General features: G+C 45.8%; 1 protein-coding gene across 1 annotated transcript in view; it reads left to right on the top strand.

Moving 5' to 3' along the window:
- Positions 1-16,081, top strand: part of dtd1 (D-aminoacyl-tRNA deacylase 1) — a 106,878-nt gene extending 90,797 nt beyond the window's left edge. Inside the window, exon 6 of the mRNA XM_055638996.1 lies at positions 12,261-16,081. The gene's annotated coding sequence lies outside the window, so the exon portion shown is untranslated. The remainder of the gene's footprint in view (positions 1-12,260) is intronic.
- Positions 16,082-17,867: the final 1,786 nt, after the last annotated feature.

Raw genomic sequence — 17,867 nt, 5'->3', positions numbered from 1 at the left:
GGCATGTATTCGCTGGAGTTTAGAAGGATGAGGGGGAACCTCATTGGAACTTACCAAATGGTGAAAGGCCTGGATAGCGTGGATGTGGAGAGGATGTTTCCACTTGTGGGAGAGTCTAGGACTAGTGGTCATAGCCTCAGAATTAGAGGACGTTCCTTTAGGAAGGAGATGCGGAGGAATTTCTTTAATCAGAGGGTGGTGATTCTGTGGAATTCTTTGCCACAGAAGGCTGTGGAGGCCATGTCAATGGATATTTTTAAAGTAGAGATGGATAGATTCTTAGGTACACAAAAATGCTGGAGAAACTCAGCGGGTGCCGCAGCATCTATGGAGCAAAGGAAATAGGCAACGTTTGGGGCCAAAACCCTTCTTCAGACTGGTACGGTGTCAGGGGTTATGGGGAGAAGGCAGGAGAATGGGGTTAGGATGGAGAGATAGATCAGCCATGATTGAATGGCGGAGTAAACTAGATGGGCCGAATGGCCCTATTCTGCTCCTATCCCTTATGACCTTATGATCCCCGTACACTTGCACTGTCCTGCACACAAGGGACTAATTACAATTTTACCAAAGCCAATTAGTTAACAAACCTGTACGTGTTTGCAGTATGGGTGGAAACCGGAGGTCCCGGAGAAAACCCACGCGGGTCACGGGGAGAACGTGCAAACTCCGTACAGACAGCACCCATAAGTGGGATCGAACCCCGGTCTCATTATTTGGTATTATAGCCATACTATTCTTCTGTAGTCCAATAGTTTAAAAAAAAATAACAAGCATCATTTCTTCATAGCACCCACCATTATTTTGCCTTGGAATTCCCTGCCTTGGTGGATTGCTTCAGGCTTAATGCAAAGTTATTTGCTGGAGGTGGAAGTTTTAATTCATTGTGAAAACCAGCTTGCCGAGGGTATGAGAACTAAAACAAGTCCATGGAGACCTGGTTTTGAACGTGTGCCCGTGTGTGAAATATCTGTCAGGCTTATCGTGCAAGTTCATTTAGTGTCGGGTATAAGCTCTTGTGCTTGGGTAATTGTTTTGAGGTGTTCACGTTATGTCGTTTAAATTAATTTATTATTTAATAAAGTGATTTCATATTAAAGTAAGGCGGTATTGTTGCTTTTAGTTTAGTTTAGAGACACAGTGCGGAAACAGGCCCTTCGGCCCACCGAGTCCACGCCGACCTGCGATCCCCGCACACTAGCCCCTCCTACGCACTAGGGACTGTTTACAATTTTGACCAAAGCCAATTAACCTACAAACCTGTACGTCTTTGGAGTGTGGGAGGAAACCGGAGCACCCGGGGACAATCTGACTGTGTGCCTCCCTGCCACCGTCCCCTTGGGTCACAATGAACCATTCTACATGACCTTATCATCATCTGCTTTGATCTGTTGTTTTCACACCTTACCCTTCCATTTCTCTAGACTCCCTCTCCCCTGATTCAGTTTGAAGAAGGGTCTCGACCCAAAACGTCAACCATTCTTTCTCTCCAGAGATTGTGCCTGTCCCGCTGAGTTACACCAGCTTTTTGTTTATATCCACAGGAATATTAGGACTGTATAAGTGACTCCATTCGCCATTCTTAGCAAGTCGCTACGGACAATCTGCTCGATGTAGGAGCTGGTGGGAGGCAATGGGTCAAATATCCTTTGGCTCGGAATAAATGTTAATTTATAGACAATAGACAATAGGTGCAGGAGTAGGCCCTTCGAGCCAGCACCGCCATTTAATATGATCATGTCTGATCATCCCCAATCAGTACCCCGTTCCTGCCTTCTCCCCATATCCCCTGCCCTATCTAGCTCTCTCTTGAAACCATGCAGAGAACTGGCCTCCACCGCCCTATGAGGCAGAGAATTCCACAGACTCGCCACTCTCTGTGAGAAAAAGTGTTTCCTCATCTCCGTTCTAAATGGCTTACTCCTTATTCTTAAACTGTGGCCCCTGGTTCTGGACTCCCCCAACATCGGGAACATGCTTCCTGCCTTTAGCGTGTCCAAACCCTTAACAATCTTATATGTTTTAATGAGATATCCTCTCATCCTTCAAAACTCCAGTGTGTACAAGCCCAGCCGCTCCTTTCTCTCAGCATATGACAGTCCGGCCATCCCGGGAATTAACCTTGTAAACCTACACGCACTCCCTCAATAGCAAGAGTGCCCTTCCTCAAATTAGGGGACCAAAACTGAACACAATACTCCTGGTGTGGTCTCACTAGGGCTCTGTACAACTGCAGATGGACCTCTTTGCTCCTATATTCGACTCCTCTTGTTATAAAGGCCAACATGCCATTCGCTTTCTTCACTGCCTGCTGTACCTGCATGCTTTCTGGAATTTGGAATCTAAATCCATCAGGGAAGAGGGAACGTGAGCTTAGCATTGATATGACAGAGCAGTCAGGAGGCTGTGGCAACACTTGACAGGTATGGGGATCCAGAACATCAGTCTGGAAGCATCTCGGCTCTTAAACTGCAGGGATGACCTTCTTGTAGCCTGTGTGTGGACAGGAGAATGGGAGGAGAATATTGGAGGACCACATCACCATGTTACAAGGAATGTAGGAGTGATGGGAGAAGGTATATATGGGAGATAGATACAGCCAGGAGCACTAGTCACAACAACAGGAGAAAGACCCAGTTGCCAAGCTGGAAAGGGTACAGTGAATATTTACGAGGATGTTGCCAGGGCTAGAGGGTCTGAGCTTTAGGGAGAGGTTGAGTCGGCTGGCACTCGATTCCTTGGAGCGCAGGAGGATGAGGAGTGATCTTATAGAGGTGTATAAAATCATGAGAGGAATAGATTGGGTAGAAGCACAGAGTCTCTTGCCCAGAGTAGGGGAATTGAAGACCAGAGGACATAGGTTTAAGGTGAAGCAGAAAAGATTTAATAGGAATCTGAGGAGCAACTTTTTCACACAAAGAGTGGTGGGTGTAAGGAACAAGCTGCCAGAGGAGGTAGTTGAAGCAGGGACTATCCATCGATTTATTTTACACAGAGGGTATTTGGTGTCTGGAACGCAATGTCAGGGATGGTGGTGGAGGCAGATATGATAGCGGTGTTTAAGAGGTTTTTAAATAGGCACGCGGATATGCAGGCAATGGAGGGATATGGAGTGTATACAGGCAGATGAGATTTGTTGATCTAGGCCTCATGCACGGCACAGACATTGTGGGCCGAAGGGCCTGTTCCTGTGCTGTACTTTTCAATGTCCTAGCATGACAAAGCAAAAGGTTTTCAATATATCTCGGTACAAGTGGCAATAATTAAACACAAAACTAACCATCGTGCAGTTATGGGGCATGAGGGATAAGCGATTATAGGATGATTGGACTTTATGAAAAGATTGAAAATGATTTAGTTCAACCTGAAACGAGGGTCTTAGATTTAAACAAAGCAAGCTGTGGAGATACGAGGAATGAGTTGGAAATGGTTGACACAATAATAAAACGTTTGCTAGTAAATAATAGTAAGCAGCTAACATCTAAAGAATTAACACATAGTTTACAGTAAATAACTGCCCCTTCAAGGCATAAAATTCCACCAGGAAAAGTAGTTCAACCGCGACAAATGAGACGTTTAGTAAACTGGAAAATTAAATATTTTTATGATGTCAAAAAAGCATTAAACCTAAGTTGTAGATTTTCACTGAGCAAAGAGAAAAAGTAATAAGAAACATTTGGACTGGTTGCTGGTAGGTACAGGATTAGCACAGGTTTGGAGGGATATGGTCCAAGTGCAGGCAGCTGGGATTAGTGTAGCTGGGACGTTGGTCGGCATGGGCAAGTTTAGTTTATTGTCACGTGTACCGAGGTACAGTGAAAAGCTTTTGTTGCGTGCAAACCAGTCAGCAGAAAGACAATACATGATTACAATCAAGCCATTTACATTGCATTGATAATTGATAAGGGAATAACGTTTAGTGCAAGGTAAAGCCAGCAAAGTCTGATCAAGGATAGTCCGAGGGGCATCAAAGAGGTAGCTAGTAGTTCAGCACTGCTCTCTAGTTGTGGTGGGATGATTCAGTTGCCTGATAACAGCTGGGAAGAAACTGTTCCTGAATCTAGTTGTGTGGTTTTCACACTTCTAGACATAGAAACATAGAAAATAGGTGCAGGAGGAGGCCATTCGGCCCTTCGAGCCAGCACCACCATTCATTGTGATCATGGCTGATCGTCCCCTATCAATAACCCGTGCCTGCCTTCTCCCCATACCCCTTGACTCCACTAGCCCCCAGAGCTCTATCTAACTCTCTCTTAAATCCATCCAGTGACTTTGCCTCCACTGCCCTCTGTGGCAGGGAATTCCATACATTCACAACTCTCTGGGTGAAAAGGTTTTTTTCTCACCTCAGTCTTAAATGACCTCCCCTTTATTCTAAGACTGTGGACCCTGGTTCTGGACTCGCCCAACATTGGGAACATTTTTCCTGCATCTAGCTTGTCCAGTCCTTTTATAATTTTATATGTTTCTATAAGAAAGCCCCTCATCCTTCTAAACGCCAGTGAATACAAGCCAAGTCTTTTCAATCTTTCCTCATATGACAGTCCCGCCATACCAGGGATCCCGCAGCTGATGGGAGAGGGGAGGAAAAGGGAGTGGCCAGGGTGCGGCACATCCATGATTATACTGCTGGCCTTGCCGAGGCAGCGTGAGGTATGAGGGCCTGTTTCCACACTGTATGCCTAATATGAGAGAATTCTGGTAAGAAAGGTAAATATAGGCTGTGCAAGTCTCTGTAGATATAAAAAATAGGGAACGGCCAGCATAAATCACTCACAGATTGGGACAGGAGAGGTTATATTGAGCAATGAAATGGCAGAGGAATGAAATAAATATTCTGTGTCTGTTTTCATGGCAGGCAACATGCAAGTCTTCAGAAAACGTTGACGTCAATATCTAGAGTGAATGGGGAGCTGTAAAAATATTATCAATCGTTTAAAAATAACTACTAGAATTAATGGGACTGGAAGGCAATGAATCACCAAGAGCTGATGGCATTCATGCCAATGTTTTTCAAGGGGTGATAGCGGAGATAGTGGATGCACTGGTTATCATCTTCCAAAATTCCATAGATTTGGAAGGCGGCTGTGAAACCCAACTATTTAAGAGATTAGGGAGTCAGAAAACAGGGAGTTATAGGCCATTAGATGCTGCCTGTCCCGCTGAGCTACTCCAGCATTTTGTGTCCATCTTCAGTGCAAACCAGCATATGCAGTTCCTTCCGACATGTTAGAAAAAATGTTTGAATTTATTATCACGGAAACATTGAAACATAGAAAATGGGTGCAGGAGTAGGCCATTCAGCTCTTCGAGCCAGCACGCTCAACCCTTCAAAATTGCAGTGTATACAAGCCCAGCCGCTCCATTCTATCAACAGTTGACAGTCCCGCCATCCCGGGAATTAACCTCGTGAACCTATGCTGCACTCCCTCAACAGCAAGAATGTCCTTCCTCAAATTTGGAGACCAAAACTAATAATAATAATAATAATAATAATAATAATAATAATAATAATAATAAATTTTATTTATGGGGGCCTTTCAAGAGTCTCAAGGACACCTTACAAACATTTAGCAGGTAGAGGAAAAACATGTAAGGGGAATGAAATAAATAGTAGAGACATGACTAGTACACAAAGTAAATACAGAATTCAATACAAAACACTGTATGAGGCAATTAATGCACAGATGAAAAGGGACGGCACGTGGGGCTAAGGATGGGCAGAGGTGCAGAGATGGGTCTTGAGGGGGGACTGGAAGATGGTGAGGGACACGGAATTGCGGATCAGTTGGGGGAGGGAGTTCCAGAGCCTGGGAGCTGCCCTGGAGAAGGCTCTGTCCCCAAAACTGCGGAGGTTGGACTTGTGGATGGAGAGGAGACCGGCTGATGTGGATCTGAAGGACCGTGAGGGTTGGTAGGGAGAGAGGAGGTCAGTGAGATATGGGGGGGCCAGATGGTGGAGGGCTTTGTAGGTGAGGACCAGGATTTTGTAAGTGATCTGGTGGGAGATGGGAAGCCAGTGAAGTTGTTTGAGGACTGGAGTGATGTGATGCCAGGATTTGGTGTGGGTGATGAGTCGGGCGGCTGCGTTCTGGACCAGTTGGAGTCGGTTGATGTAGGTGGAGCTGATGCCAAGGAGAAGTGAGTTGCAATAGTCCAGTCGGGAGGAGATGAAGGCATGGATGAGTCTTTCAGCAGCGGGCGGTGTGAGAGAGGGTCTGAGTTTGGCAATGTTGCGGAGATGAAAGAAGGAGGTTTTAATGACATGGTTTTAATGACAAAACTGCACACAATACTCCAGGTGTGGGCTCACTAGGGCCCGGTACAACTGCAGAAGGATCTCTTTGCTCCTATACTCAACTACTTTTGTAATGAAGGCCAACATGCCATTCGCTTTCTTCACTGCCTGCTATACCTGCATGCTTACTTTCAGTGACTGATGAACAAGGACCCCAGATCTCGTTGTATTTCCCCTTTTCCCAACTTGACACCATTCAGATAATAATCTGCCTTCCTGTTTTTGCCACCAAAGTGTATAAACTCACATTTACCCACATTAAACTGCATCTGCCATGCATCTACCCACACACCCAACCTGTCCGTCACCCTGCATCCTCATAGTCACCCAGCTTTGTGTCATCTGCAAATTTGCTAATGTTACTTTTAATACCTTCATCTAAATCATTAATGTATATGGTAAATAGCTGTGGTCCCAGCACCGAGCCCTGCGGTACCCCACAATGATGGGTCAAATGCCTAATTCTGCTCCTCTTATGAGGCCGATTATGAAAAGGCAAAAGATGTGAGATAACGGTCGAAGCGTTGTTGTTTGTGAAGCCAGAGGAAGAAGGGTTTCTACCCGAAATGTCACCTATTCCTTTTCTCCAAGAGATGCTGCCTGACTAGCTGAGTTTTTTGTGTCCATCTTCGGAAGCTTGAGGAAGTGGACATAGAAAATAGGTGCAGGAGTAGGTCATTCGGCCCTTTGAGCCAGCACTGCCATTCAATATGATCATGGCTGATTATCCAAAATCAGTATCCCGTTCTCTCCATATCCCTTGATTCCGTTAGCTCTAAGAGCTATAATCTAACTCTCTCTTGAAAATATCTAGTGGATTGGCCTCTACTGCCTTCTGTGGCAGAGAATTCCACAGATTCATAACTCTCTGGGTGAAAATGTTTTTCATCATCTCAGTCCTAAATGGCCTCCCCTTATTCTTAAACTGCGACCCCTGGTTCTGGACTCCCCCAACATCAGGAACATTTCCCCTGCAATCTAGCCTGTCCAATCCCTTAAGAATGTTATATGTTTCTATGATACCCTCTCATCCTTCTAAATTCCATCTGGATGAGCATTAGAATCGTCAACGCATAGAAGGCTGGTGAGCAAGAGGTGAAGAATGGAATTGATGGGAACCCAACATGACACGGTGGCCAGGAGAACCTGTTTCTGTGCTGCACAATTCATTGACAAATACAGTGATTTAAGATGTTAGTGAGGCCACTTGCCGATTTTTTAGGCAACTGCCGGAGACTGTTATAGTCGTGACAGGTCGCCGAAAAACCAGCGACAACCTACGTCATCCTGGCGACAATCTACGACAGCATCTACGTCAGGAGAAGTCAAGCGACGCTCATTGGCGTCAAACCCACTGTTGCCGAAAATTTTCCAACATGTTGAAAATTTAGCGGCGACCAGAAAGCCGCTACGACTTTTTGCTCGTCTGAGGAGACGACTCCTGGCGAACATGTGGCGACAAACCAGTCGCCTGTAGTTGCCTAAACAAATCACCTAAGTGGGACAGGCCCATTAGAGTATTGTGTTCAGTTTTGGGCTGCATGTTGTAGGAAAGAGGGTGTAAAGCTTGTCAGAGGGTTCAGAGAAGATTTACCAGGATGTTGCCAGGACTAGAGGGACTGAACTGTAGGAAGATATTGAGCAGGCTAGGACTTGAATCCTTGGAGCGCAGGAGGATGAAGGGTGATCTTGTAGAGGTGTACAAAATTATGAGAGGAATAGATCGGGTAGGCGCACAGTCTATTGCCCAGAGCAGGGGAATCGAGAACCAGAGGACATACTGTCGGTTTAAAGTGAGGGGGGAAAGATTTAATGGGAGACTGAGGGGGTAACGTTTTCACACATAAGGGGTGTGTGAATGGAGCAAGCTACCGGAGGAAGTAGTTGAGGCAGGTATTATGCAAACATTCAAGAGACATTTGGACAGGTGCATGGGTACTGGGTGGGTTTAGAGGGATATGGGCCTAAAGCAGAAGGGGGGGGGGGGGGGGGGGGGGGGGGGGGACGAGTGTAGATGGGGGAATGTTGGTCGGCCTGGTCTGGGCGAGTTGAACAGCCTGTTTCCATGCGGTATAGCTCGAATAACCCAGCATTCGGGCTAATCCACCGTCTCATTTTCGGGCTCCACGGTGGCGCGGCGGTAGAGTTGCTGCCTCACAGCGCCAGAGACCCTGGTTCAATCCTGACTATGGCTGCTGCCTGTACGGAGTTTGTACGTTCTCCCCGTGACCCGTGTGGGTTTTCTCCGAGATCTCCAGTTTCCTCGCACGCTCATACAGGTTTCTCGCAAGACATACAGGTTTGTAGGTTAATTGGCTTGGTATAAATGTAAATGTAAAATTGGCCCTAGTGTGTGACGTCTTCTTATCGAGTCCACACACAAGAATAGAAGTTGCTCAGCCAGAGCTGAACACACTTCCCGGCATCTGCATATACTGGTGTCTGTCTTGTCGCATCTTGTGCTTGTGTGTGGTGGTGGAAACAGGGCCGCAATGTGAACGCTCTTTCCTTGACCCCGGTGCGGACCCTTAAGGTCATAAGGAATTGCAGTAGAATTAGACCATTCGGCCCATCAAATCCACTCTGCCATTCAATCATGGCTGATCTATCTCTCCCCCCTAACCCCATTCGCCTGCCTTCTGCCCATAACCTCTGACACCCGTACTAATCAAGAATCTATCTATCTCTGTGTGAAAAATATCCACTGACTTGGCCTCCACAGCCTTCGGTGGGAAAGAATTCCACAGATTCACCACCCCCGACACCCCGTACTAATTAAGAATCTATCAATTTCCACCTTCAAAAATATCCATTGATTTGTCCTCCACGGCCGTCTGTGGCTGTGGCTCGGTGGGCCGAAGGGCCTGTTTCCATGCAGTGTCTCCAAATGAAACTAACTTTGAGAGGCTCACTGGCTCCTTGCTAGCGACGGATTTGAAGCAGCTGCACTTTTCCACCAGTTGACTATCGTCTTTAATAATGAATCCCTCTGACTCCCCCAAGCCTTGTTTACATCCAGCCGCTAACTCAGGTATGCGTGCGTTCGTTCAAGAGAGTCGATTTTCCACGTCTGACTTTGAACTGCTCGGTGCCTGCAGAGGGGGGTGGTTAGTAACACCAGAGTACATCGGCCCTATAAATGTCATTTAGTATCCCTCAGTGGAATAAAATTGAAGGTAAGCATTTGATCTGCCATCTGCCCAGTTACGTGATATAATCTCAGCGTGGCTGCCCTGCTGCTTATGCGGAGTGACTCACCGTTTATATAACAATGTTGTGGGAGGAAAGAGAACGGCTCTGACCGGCCAGCGTTTTAAATTGCTATGTCGATTGTGTTTATGGTAGCAAATTAATGGCCTTTAATTCGCATTGAGGGTGCCTGTGCAAACCAGTGCAAACTCCACATGTCCTAAGCTCACTTCCACAAGGTCGTAAGTGAGAGGAGCAGAATTAGGCCATTCGGCCCATCAAGATTATTCCGCCATTCAATCATGGCTGATCTATCTCTCCCTCTCAACCCCATTCTCCTGCCTTCTCCCCATTACCCCTGACACCCGTAATAATCAAGAATCTGTCATTCTCCACCTTAAAAATATCCATTGATTTGGCCTCCACAGCCGTCTGTGGCAATGAATTCCACAGATTCACCACCCTCTGACTAAAGAAATTCCTCCCCATCTCCTTTCTGAAGGAATGTCCTTTTATTCCGAGGCGCTGGCCTTTGGTCCTAGGCTCTCCCACCAGCGTAAACATCCTCTCCAATATCCACTCCATCCACTTACACTATTCGGTAAGTCTCAATGAGGTCCCCACCTCATCCTTCTAAACTCCAGTGAGTACAGGCCAAGTGCCGCCAAACGCTCATCGCATGTGAACCCGATTATCTCTGGGATCATTCTCGTAACCCTCCTCTGAACCCTCTCCAACGCCAGTAAATTTTTCCTCCGATATGGGTCCCAAAACTGCTCACGATACTCCAAATGTGATCTGACCAGTGCATTATAAAGCCTCAGCATTACATCCCTGTTTTTTATATTCTAGTCATATAACCATATAACAATTACACCGCGTAAACAGGCCATCTCAGTCCTTCTAGTCCGTGTCGAAAATAGAAAAAAGAAAAGTCCTCTTGAAATAAATGCTGGCTTCCCTATAACAGACTGCATAAACTTTGTTCCTTTACCCTGCATCTGTACACTGTGGACGGCCAGATTGTCATGGATTGTCTTTGCTGAATAGCATGCAACAAAAGGCTTTTCACCATACCTGACAATAATCTAAACTAAACATTCTCATGTATGAACAAACCGCAGATGCTGGTTTAAATCGAAGATAGACACAAATTGCTGGAGTAACTCAGCGGGACTGGAGAGGAGGAATGGGTGACGTTTCGGGTCAAGACCTCTCTTGTTGATCTCTGTCCACTTTTCTGTAGTTAGATTTTTTTTTTTTCCCTGTCGTGTTTCTGAATGCGTGCGACTGTCGTAGAGATTTCACAAGCATGCCAGATGTTTGACAGCTATGGCAGCCAGAGAGTTTGAAGCACAAATCTGTGCCGTGGATCTGTTGGGCCCATTGCCCTGTATTGATGCTGCAAGTTCAGTGTGAAGTACAACTCACAAGTTCACAAGTTATAGGAGTAGAATTAGGCCATTCGGCCCATCGAGTCCACTCCGCCATTCAATCATGGCTGATCTCTGCCTCCTAGTCCCATTTTCTTGCCTTCGCCCCAGAACCCTTGACACACGTTCTTATCAAGAATTTGTCTATCTCTGCCTTAAAATATCCACTGACGGCCTCCACAGCCCTCTGTGGCAATGAGTTCCACCTGACTAAAGAAGTTCCTCCTCACCTCCTTTCTAAAAGAGCACCCTTTTATTCTGAGGTTATGACCTCTGGTCCTAGACTCTCCCACCTGTGGTTGAGGCAGATATAATATTGGGATTTAAGAGGGTTTTGGATAGACAGGGAATGGAGGGATATGGAATGTGCGCAGGTAGATAATAGATGATATTGGCATCATATTTGGCACAGGCATGATGGGCCGAAGGGTCTGTCCTTGTGCTGTACTGTACTAAGTTCTATGTTCCTTGGGGTCTGGAAGGAAATAGAGGCACCTGGGAGAATATGCAAACTCAGCACAATAAGAGAGGTCTGGATCAAATATGGACAGCCATAGTTGTCGGGTTGTAGCATTCACTCCTGATGGGTGTCAGGGGTTGTGGGGAGAAGGCAGGAGAACGGAGTGAAGAGACATAGATCAGCCATGATTGAATGGTGGAGTAGACATGGTGGGTCGAATGGCCTAATTCTGCTCCTAGCACTTATGAACATAAACTACTGCGTCAATATAATAATAATAATAATAATATATTTTATTGTCATTACACATATGCGCAATGAGATTTGCTATGCAGCTTCCATCCGATGTCATAACTTAAACAACTAATAACATTTAGATTTAGATACCCCGAGAAACATGATTTATAAAAAGAACAGTAAAACAGTAAAACAGTCAAAAAAGTGCAAATGTGTCTGTGCCGGGTCGATGTGTGACGTGACCATCCGAGGGAGATAGTTCATGGGGGTGGGGGGGCACTCAGCAGGACCGGTTCAGAGCAGCTATAGCTCTGGGGATGAAGCTGTTCCGGAGTCTGGAGGTGTGGGCGTAGAAGGCCTTGTAACGTCTGCCGGAAGGTAGGAGTTCGAACAGTCCATTACCAGGGTGTGAGGAGTCTTTGTGGATGCTGATGGCCTTCCTGAGCCCTATTACCCCTACAGTTAATGTCTGCAGCGCACAATTATATTCATGATAAAATGTCACTGAACAGTTTGTATAAATGCAGGTAAGCTTCATATCTCTTCACCGTAGGCTTGATGCTCTTGGTGGCTTGGGTTGGTTGTGTGGTAGTGATATCACAAAACCATTGACGTTTGTTTTTTTCTCTCTCTTCCTTTAAAGTGACTTTCTTTTGGGAACACTGCACTGGTTTATGGATCCCTCCTGATTTCATGGAATATTTAAGATGCATTGCCCCCCCCCCCACCCCCCCATCATGCAAGGCACCGCGAGAACGGAAGAGGAAGAGAAACAAAATCAAAGACTTGGATGAGCTCTCGAAACCCAAAATGTCGCTGCAATTAAAGTTGTTGAGAATGAAGTCCCCCACGAAATCTTCAGCCCCGATCGCCCTAGCGATCTTTGAAAATTCCCTCTAGAATATTTGGAGTTGCTCTCCTTCCACGAGGAACAGCGAGCGTTGGTTTCCGCACACTAGCTCCTAGCGGTACAGCACAACGTAGGGTTGGCTTTGACTTTTTATGGAGCCAATACTTCAAGCCATGGAGCACAATTAGTGACAACCATCTCAGTCACCAGAATGAATCTCCACCGAAGCAGATTGAGGACTGACTACTCAATGGTTGAGTTTGGCATGAGATTAATTCTGCACTGCATTTCTGCGTCATTCGTGAAAAAGTACACCCACATTCAATTGTGCCTGGGTAAGAACCCTCCACAGAAAGTTCTTATACGATGTCTATGTGGTACCGAGTATTTATGGATTCTATGTCAGGTTTCCTGTTGGGATTCACAGATTAGAGGGATGCGCAGTAGAAGTTGTGACTCCGATAACTAAGATTGTCCCGCTTATCTCAAACTTTTCCTGATGACGTTCGCTCCAATCCACTCCCCCCCCCCTCCTCCCCCCCACACCTCCACCCCATCAACCCGTCAAGGGTTTGCTACCAAAGAGAGACACAAAACGCTGGAGTAACACAGCAGGTCAGGCAGCATCTGTGGAGAAAATGGATAGGTGACGTTTCTGGGCGGGACCTTTCTTCCCACTTCTGATTCTTTGGGGTCTGAAGAAGGGTCTTGAGCCATGTATCTCTCCATGTCCTGACCCGCTGAGTTACTCCAGCATCCTGTGTCTATCGTTTAGCGTCGACCAGCATCCGCAGTCCCTCTTTATCAGTGTTTGCTTCCCTTCGATTCCTTGTAGATGTTAGACATTAGAAAGGGAACAAGTGAGTCGGAAAAAATAAAAGGGCCGATTTAAAAAAAGGCGACAGTGATAATTAAAACGGAAGGAATAAAAACTCAAATTAAATTGTGTTGCTTAGATATTAGGTCTTTAAATGGTGAATCTTTACAGAACTGAAAGTTGAGGGCCAGCAAAAATCTCACGGGTCCTGTGACACCACTCAGTGCTTCTCAAGCAACTCCAAGCACTGCCCACTATTGGTGGTTTAGAAGGAAATGAAACACAGTTTTGCTCAAATTTTAACTAAAAACAATTTAAAGACTTTGGGAATGCATTTGCATTTAAGGCATTGTCAATCTGTTAGGTAAAGGATATTCTGGACCCAACATGGGAGTATTGGTCCAGAAATAAGTCACCGTGCACAGGACATCATGCTCAACTCTGAAAATGTGGAAATATTGACATCACACTACACTGAGGGTGTGTGTGATAGTGTCCTTGCACTACACTGCAGGTGTGCACGATATTGCCCTCACACTACAGTGAGTGTGTGCGTGATATGATCCTTACATGTTATAAATTATAGGACTAGATTCAGCTCATTCGGCCCAACAAGCCCACTCCCCACTGCACTGTGGGTGTGTGTGATAGTGTCCTTACAATACACTGACCATGTGTGAATAGTGTTCTTACGCTACACTGATTGTGTGTGTGTGTGATATTGTCCAAACCCCACACTGAGGGTATGCGGAATAATAGTGTTGTTACTCATCTCTGGTTAGCAGCACTAACAGTCCTGTTAGAGAATTGGATCATATATTGTAGGCCTAGTATCCTGACTCGATGGGTTCCTGAATCATAGCCTGTGACACCCGCGGCCATGCATTCCTGGAATTTACTATCCTGGCCAAATCCCACTATGCCATCAGCTCTGAGGAATTGGTTTTGCCAGTCAAACACTGTGGTTCAGCAACGATATCCTGACGGTTCAGGCCAGTTCGGAGAGAGAGAGAGAGGAGTTGCATGTGTCACCTGAAGTTAGAGAAATTGATACACATACCGCTGGGTTGCGAGCAGCTCTTTATGGAAAGCGGGATGGTTACAAACGCTGGTCCTGTAAATGCAATCTCTGCTCTTCACAGTCTGTGCTTCCCAAAAGGAAACAATTGTACAGGTACCTCATTTCCTAGCGTGTTATTCTGTAAAACACAAAAGGTGTTGTCTTGATCTGAAGGATGTTGTTTCTATTTTTCTTCCTGGTGCGTCATGATTATTTCGTAAATGTTTTGTGAGGATGTGATAGCTGTGATTGAATTCTGAAGATCTCTGTTTGACGTTGACGAGGCTGTGCATCAGTCCCCGAAATCTAACCTGCCGGAGTGTACCCACAGTGATCATCCTCGTTTTTGGGGGGCAATGTGCGCTAGGTATCACCCGTGGATTTCATGCAAAATCTGTTTTGGTTGCACGTTGCTCATAGGCAGTGGTGGTGGCCATGGTGTAGATCCTTCCACGGGGCCAAACAAGCTCGGTGATCCAGCCATCCCAGGAGAGCCTGGTCAACCCCAACGGCGCAATCCATCCCGTGATCCAGTCCATCCCAGAATCAATTCAACTCAGCACTCTCGGAGCCAGGATCCATTCAAGCTCCCTCATCGAGTCATGTTCTAGGAGCAGGATTAGGCCATTCGGCCCATCAAGTCTACCCTGCCATGAACACAAAATGCCGGAGTGACTCAGCGGGACAGGCAGCATCTCTGGAGAGAAGGAATTGGTGACGTCTCGGGTCTTCAGACCGACCCGAAACGTCACCTATTCCTTCTCCAGAGATGCTGCCTGTCCTGCTGAGTTACTCCAGCATTTTGTGTCTATCTTCAGTTTAAACCAGCTTCTGCAGTTCTCTCCCACACACAAGTCTATTCCGCCACTCAGTCGTGGCTGATCTATCCCTCTCACCCCAACTCTCCTGGTTTCGCCCCATATCCCCTGATGCCTGTACCAATCAAGAAAGAGTCCACCCAGGAACCAAGCCAGTTCGATGACCCAATCCAGTCAGAAATTAGTCCAGCTAGCCCATTGATCCAATCCCCTCTGGGGTAGAAACTAGTTGGGTGATCCAACCCGCACCTCAGCTTGTCCACCCAGGGACACAGTCCTCAGTCATCTGATTTGGCCATGGAAAACAATCCAGCTCAGTTATCCATTCCACCCAGTGGCCTGACACTGTTTAATGAAGGAAACTGCAAATCTGATCATAATTCAACACAACTAAGGTGGGCCACCCAATACATAGAGTACAGCTTCACATGTGCAGGAACGAGGGCTCTATCGCTGTGAGATTCGAGGGATATAGTTGGGGCAATTGGAACAATTTTGTTAGCCCAACAATCCCGCAGAGATTGAAATTTACGAAAGCACTAGTGTTGCAAACACTGACCTATTTGGACTTGAATATTACGATAATATTTGCTGCTAAATGTGCAGGTTTTTACCAAATTCAAACATTTAGATCTTCTGTCTTCAAAGAAATCTTACTGTGTTCAAACTGCCATTGCTGAATCGGCACTGGATGGGGAGGGGGGGCAAGTGTACAATCAGAGTTTGTTACATCGGGGTGTAAGCTGCTTTTTGTTTTGCTCTGTGTATAAAATACAGAAGGTGCGGTATTCAAATATTTTCCTTGTGATCTTTTCACCAAATTCATAAACCTGTGTTACGAACAATATTTGTGCCGTGTTGTCGGACTGTGTTAACGTACTGTTTTTGACTGGCTTTAATAAACAACTTGCTTTGTTCATTTCATTGACACACTCGACTCACCTGTTAAGGGGCGTTTCACGAAACGTGATTTTAATTTTCCTTAATTCCCCCAGATTATTCACTGCCTTCTGCTGGGACGAGGGGGAATTCAGCTGAGTGAGGGTAGCATACTTTAGTTCAATGTTCTGTACAGCTTTCCAGGCAGAGTTAGTTAAGGTACCCATCAAATAAACATAGAAACATAGAAAATAGGTGCAAGAGTAGGCCATTCGGCCCTTCGAGCCTGCACTGCCATTCAATATGATCATGGCTGATCATCCAACTCAGTATCCTGTACCTGCCTTCTCTCCATACCCCCTGATCCCTTTAGCCACAAGAGCCACATCTAACTCCCTCTTAAATACAGCCAATGAACTGGCTTCAACTACCTTCTGTGGCAGAGAATTCCAGAACGCGAGAACTTACGTTGGGAGTTCATTAGTGATTAGAGCAGAATTAGGCCATTCGGCCCATCAACTCTACTCCACCATTCAATCATGGCTGATCTATCTCTCCCTCCTAACCCCATTCTCCTGCCTTCTCCGCATAACCCCTGACACCCGTACTAATCAAGAATCTATCTATCTCTGCCTTAAATATATCCATTGACTTGGCCTCCACAGCCTTCTGTGGCAATGAATTCCACAGATTCACCACCCTTTGACTAAAGAAATTCCTCCTCATCTCCTTCCTAAAGGAACGTCCTTTAATTCTGAGGCTGTGACCTCTATTCCTAGACTCCCCCGAGCGGATTTCTCCTGCTAATCAATTGCCATATGATGAAAGAATGGATCGACTGGGCTTGTATTCACTGGAATTGAGAAGGATGAGAGTGGATCTTATAGAAACATATAAAATTCTTAAGGGATTGGACAGGCTAGATGCAGGAAAAATGTTCCCGATGTTGGGGGAGTCCAGAACCAGGGGTCACAGTTTAAGAATAAGGGGTAGACCATTTAGGACTGAGATGAGGAAAAACTCTTTCATCCAGAGAGTTGTGAGTTTGTGGAATTCTCTGCCACAGAAGGCAGTGGAGGCCAATTCACTGGATGTATTTAAGAGAGAGTTCGATAGAGCTCTTGGGCCTAACAAAATCAAGGTGCATGGGGAGAAAGCAGGAATGGGAAACTGATTTTAGATGATCAGGGATGATCATATTGAATGGCAATGCTGGCTCAAAGGGCCAAATGGGTCGACACCTACACCTATTTTCTACGTTTCTGTCATGTGGGAAGTGGCACTGCCTCACCATGCCATGATAGAAAGCAGCAGTGGAAGTTACCAATGATGGAAAAAATATGGGGTTGCAGATATGATCTGCACAGCCCAACAGTGCAAAAGAGTCTTGAGCATTTAAAGTTGACATATCTGCCATTGGAAAAAAAAATAGTCGTGGAAAATCCCATCCTTTCCATCTGAGATCACGTTTACCCTGCAGTGATTTTGAGCAGACGCGTTTTAATGGAATCTTTTATGAGGGAAATGCTGGTACAGAGATTTAACAACCGCCTTCTGTTCCACACCAGCGTTTAGTGTAAAGTTTGTACAACAGGCAGCAGGGGTCACCTGCACGGCTGAGAGGGAGAAGCATTCTTTTGCAAAGTGAGTTTTACTATTTTAAATGTGGAGTTTATAAACAAAGAAGGAACACTGTTTTACCGTAGCAACTCTGAGCTTGTGGTTACTGGGTAATGGCTCCTATACCCATCTGGAAATTAACTTTATTGCTTTGTTTAGCTGTGTTTGAAGTTTAACGTTTTTGGATGAAGCATGGTGTAATACAA

The sequence above is a fragment of the Leucoraja erinacea genome, chromosome 8, assembly GCF_028641065.1.
Source record: "Leucoraja erinacea ecotype New England chromosome 8, Leri_hhj_1, whole genome shotgun sequence".
NCBI classification, from domain to species: domain Eukaryota; kingdom Metazoa; phylum Chordata; class Chondrichthyes; order Rajiformes; family Rajidae; genus Leucoraja; species Leucoraja erinaceus.
The sequence above is the reverse complement of the archived record's forward strand: the minus strand, read 5'-3'. Positions and strand labels throughout refer to the sequence as shown.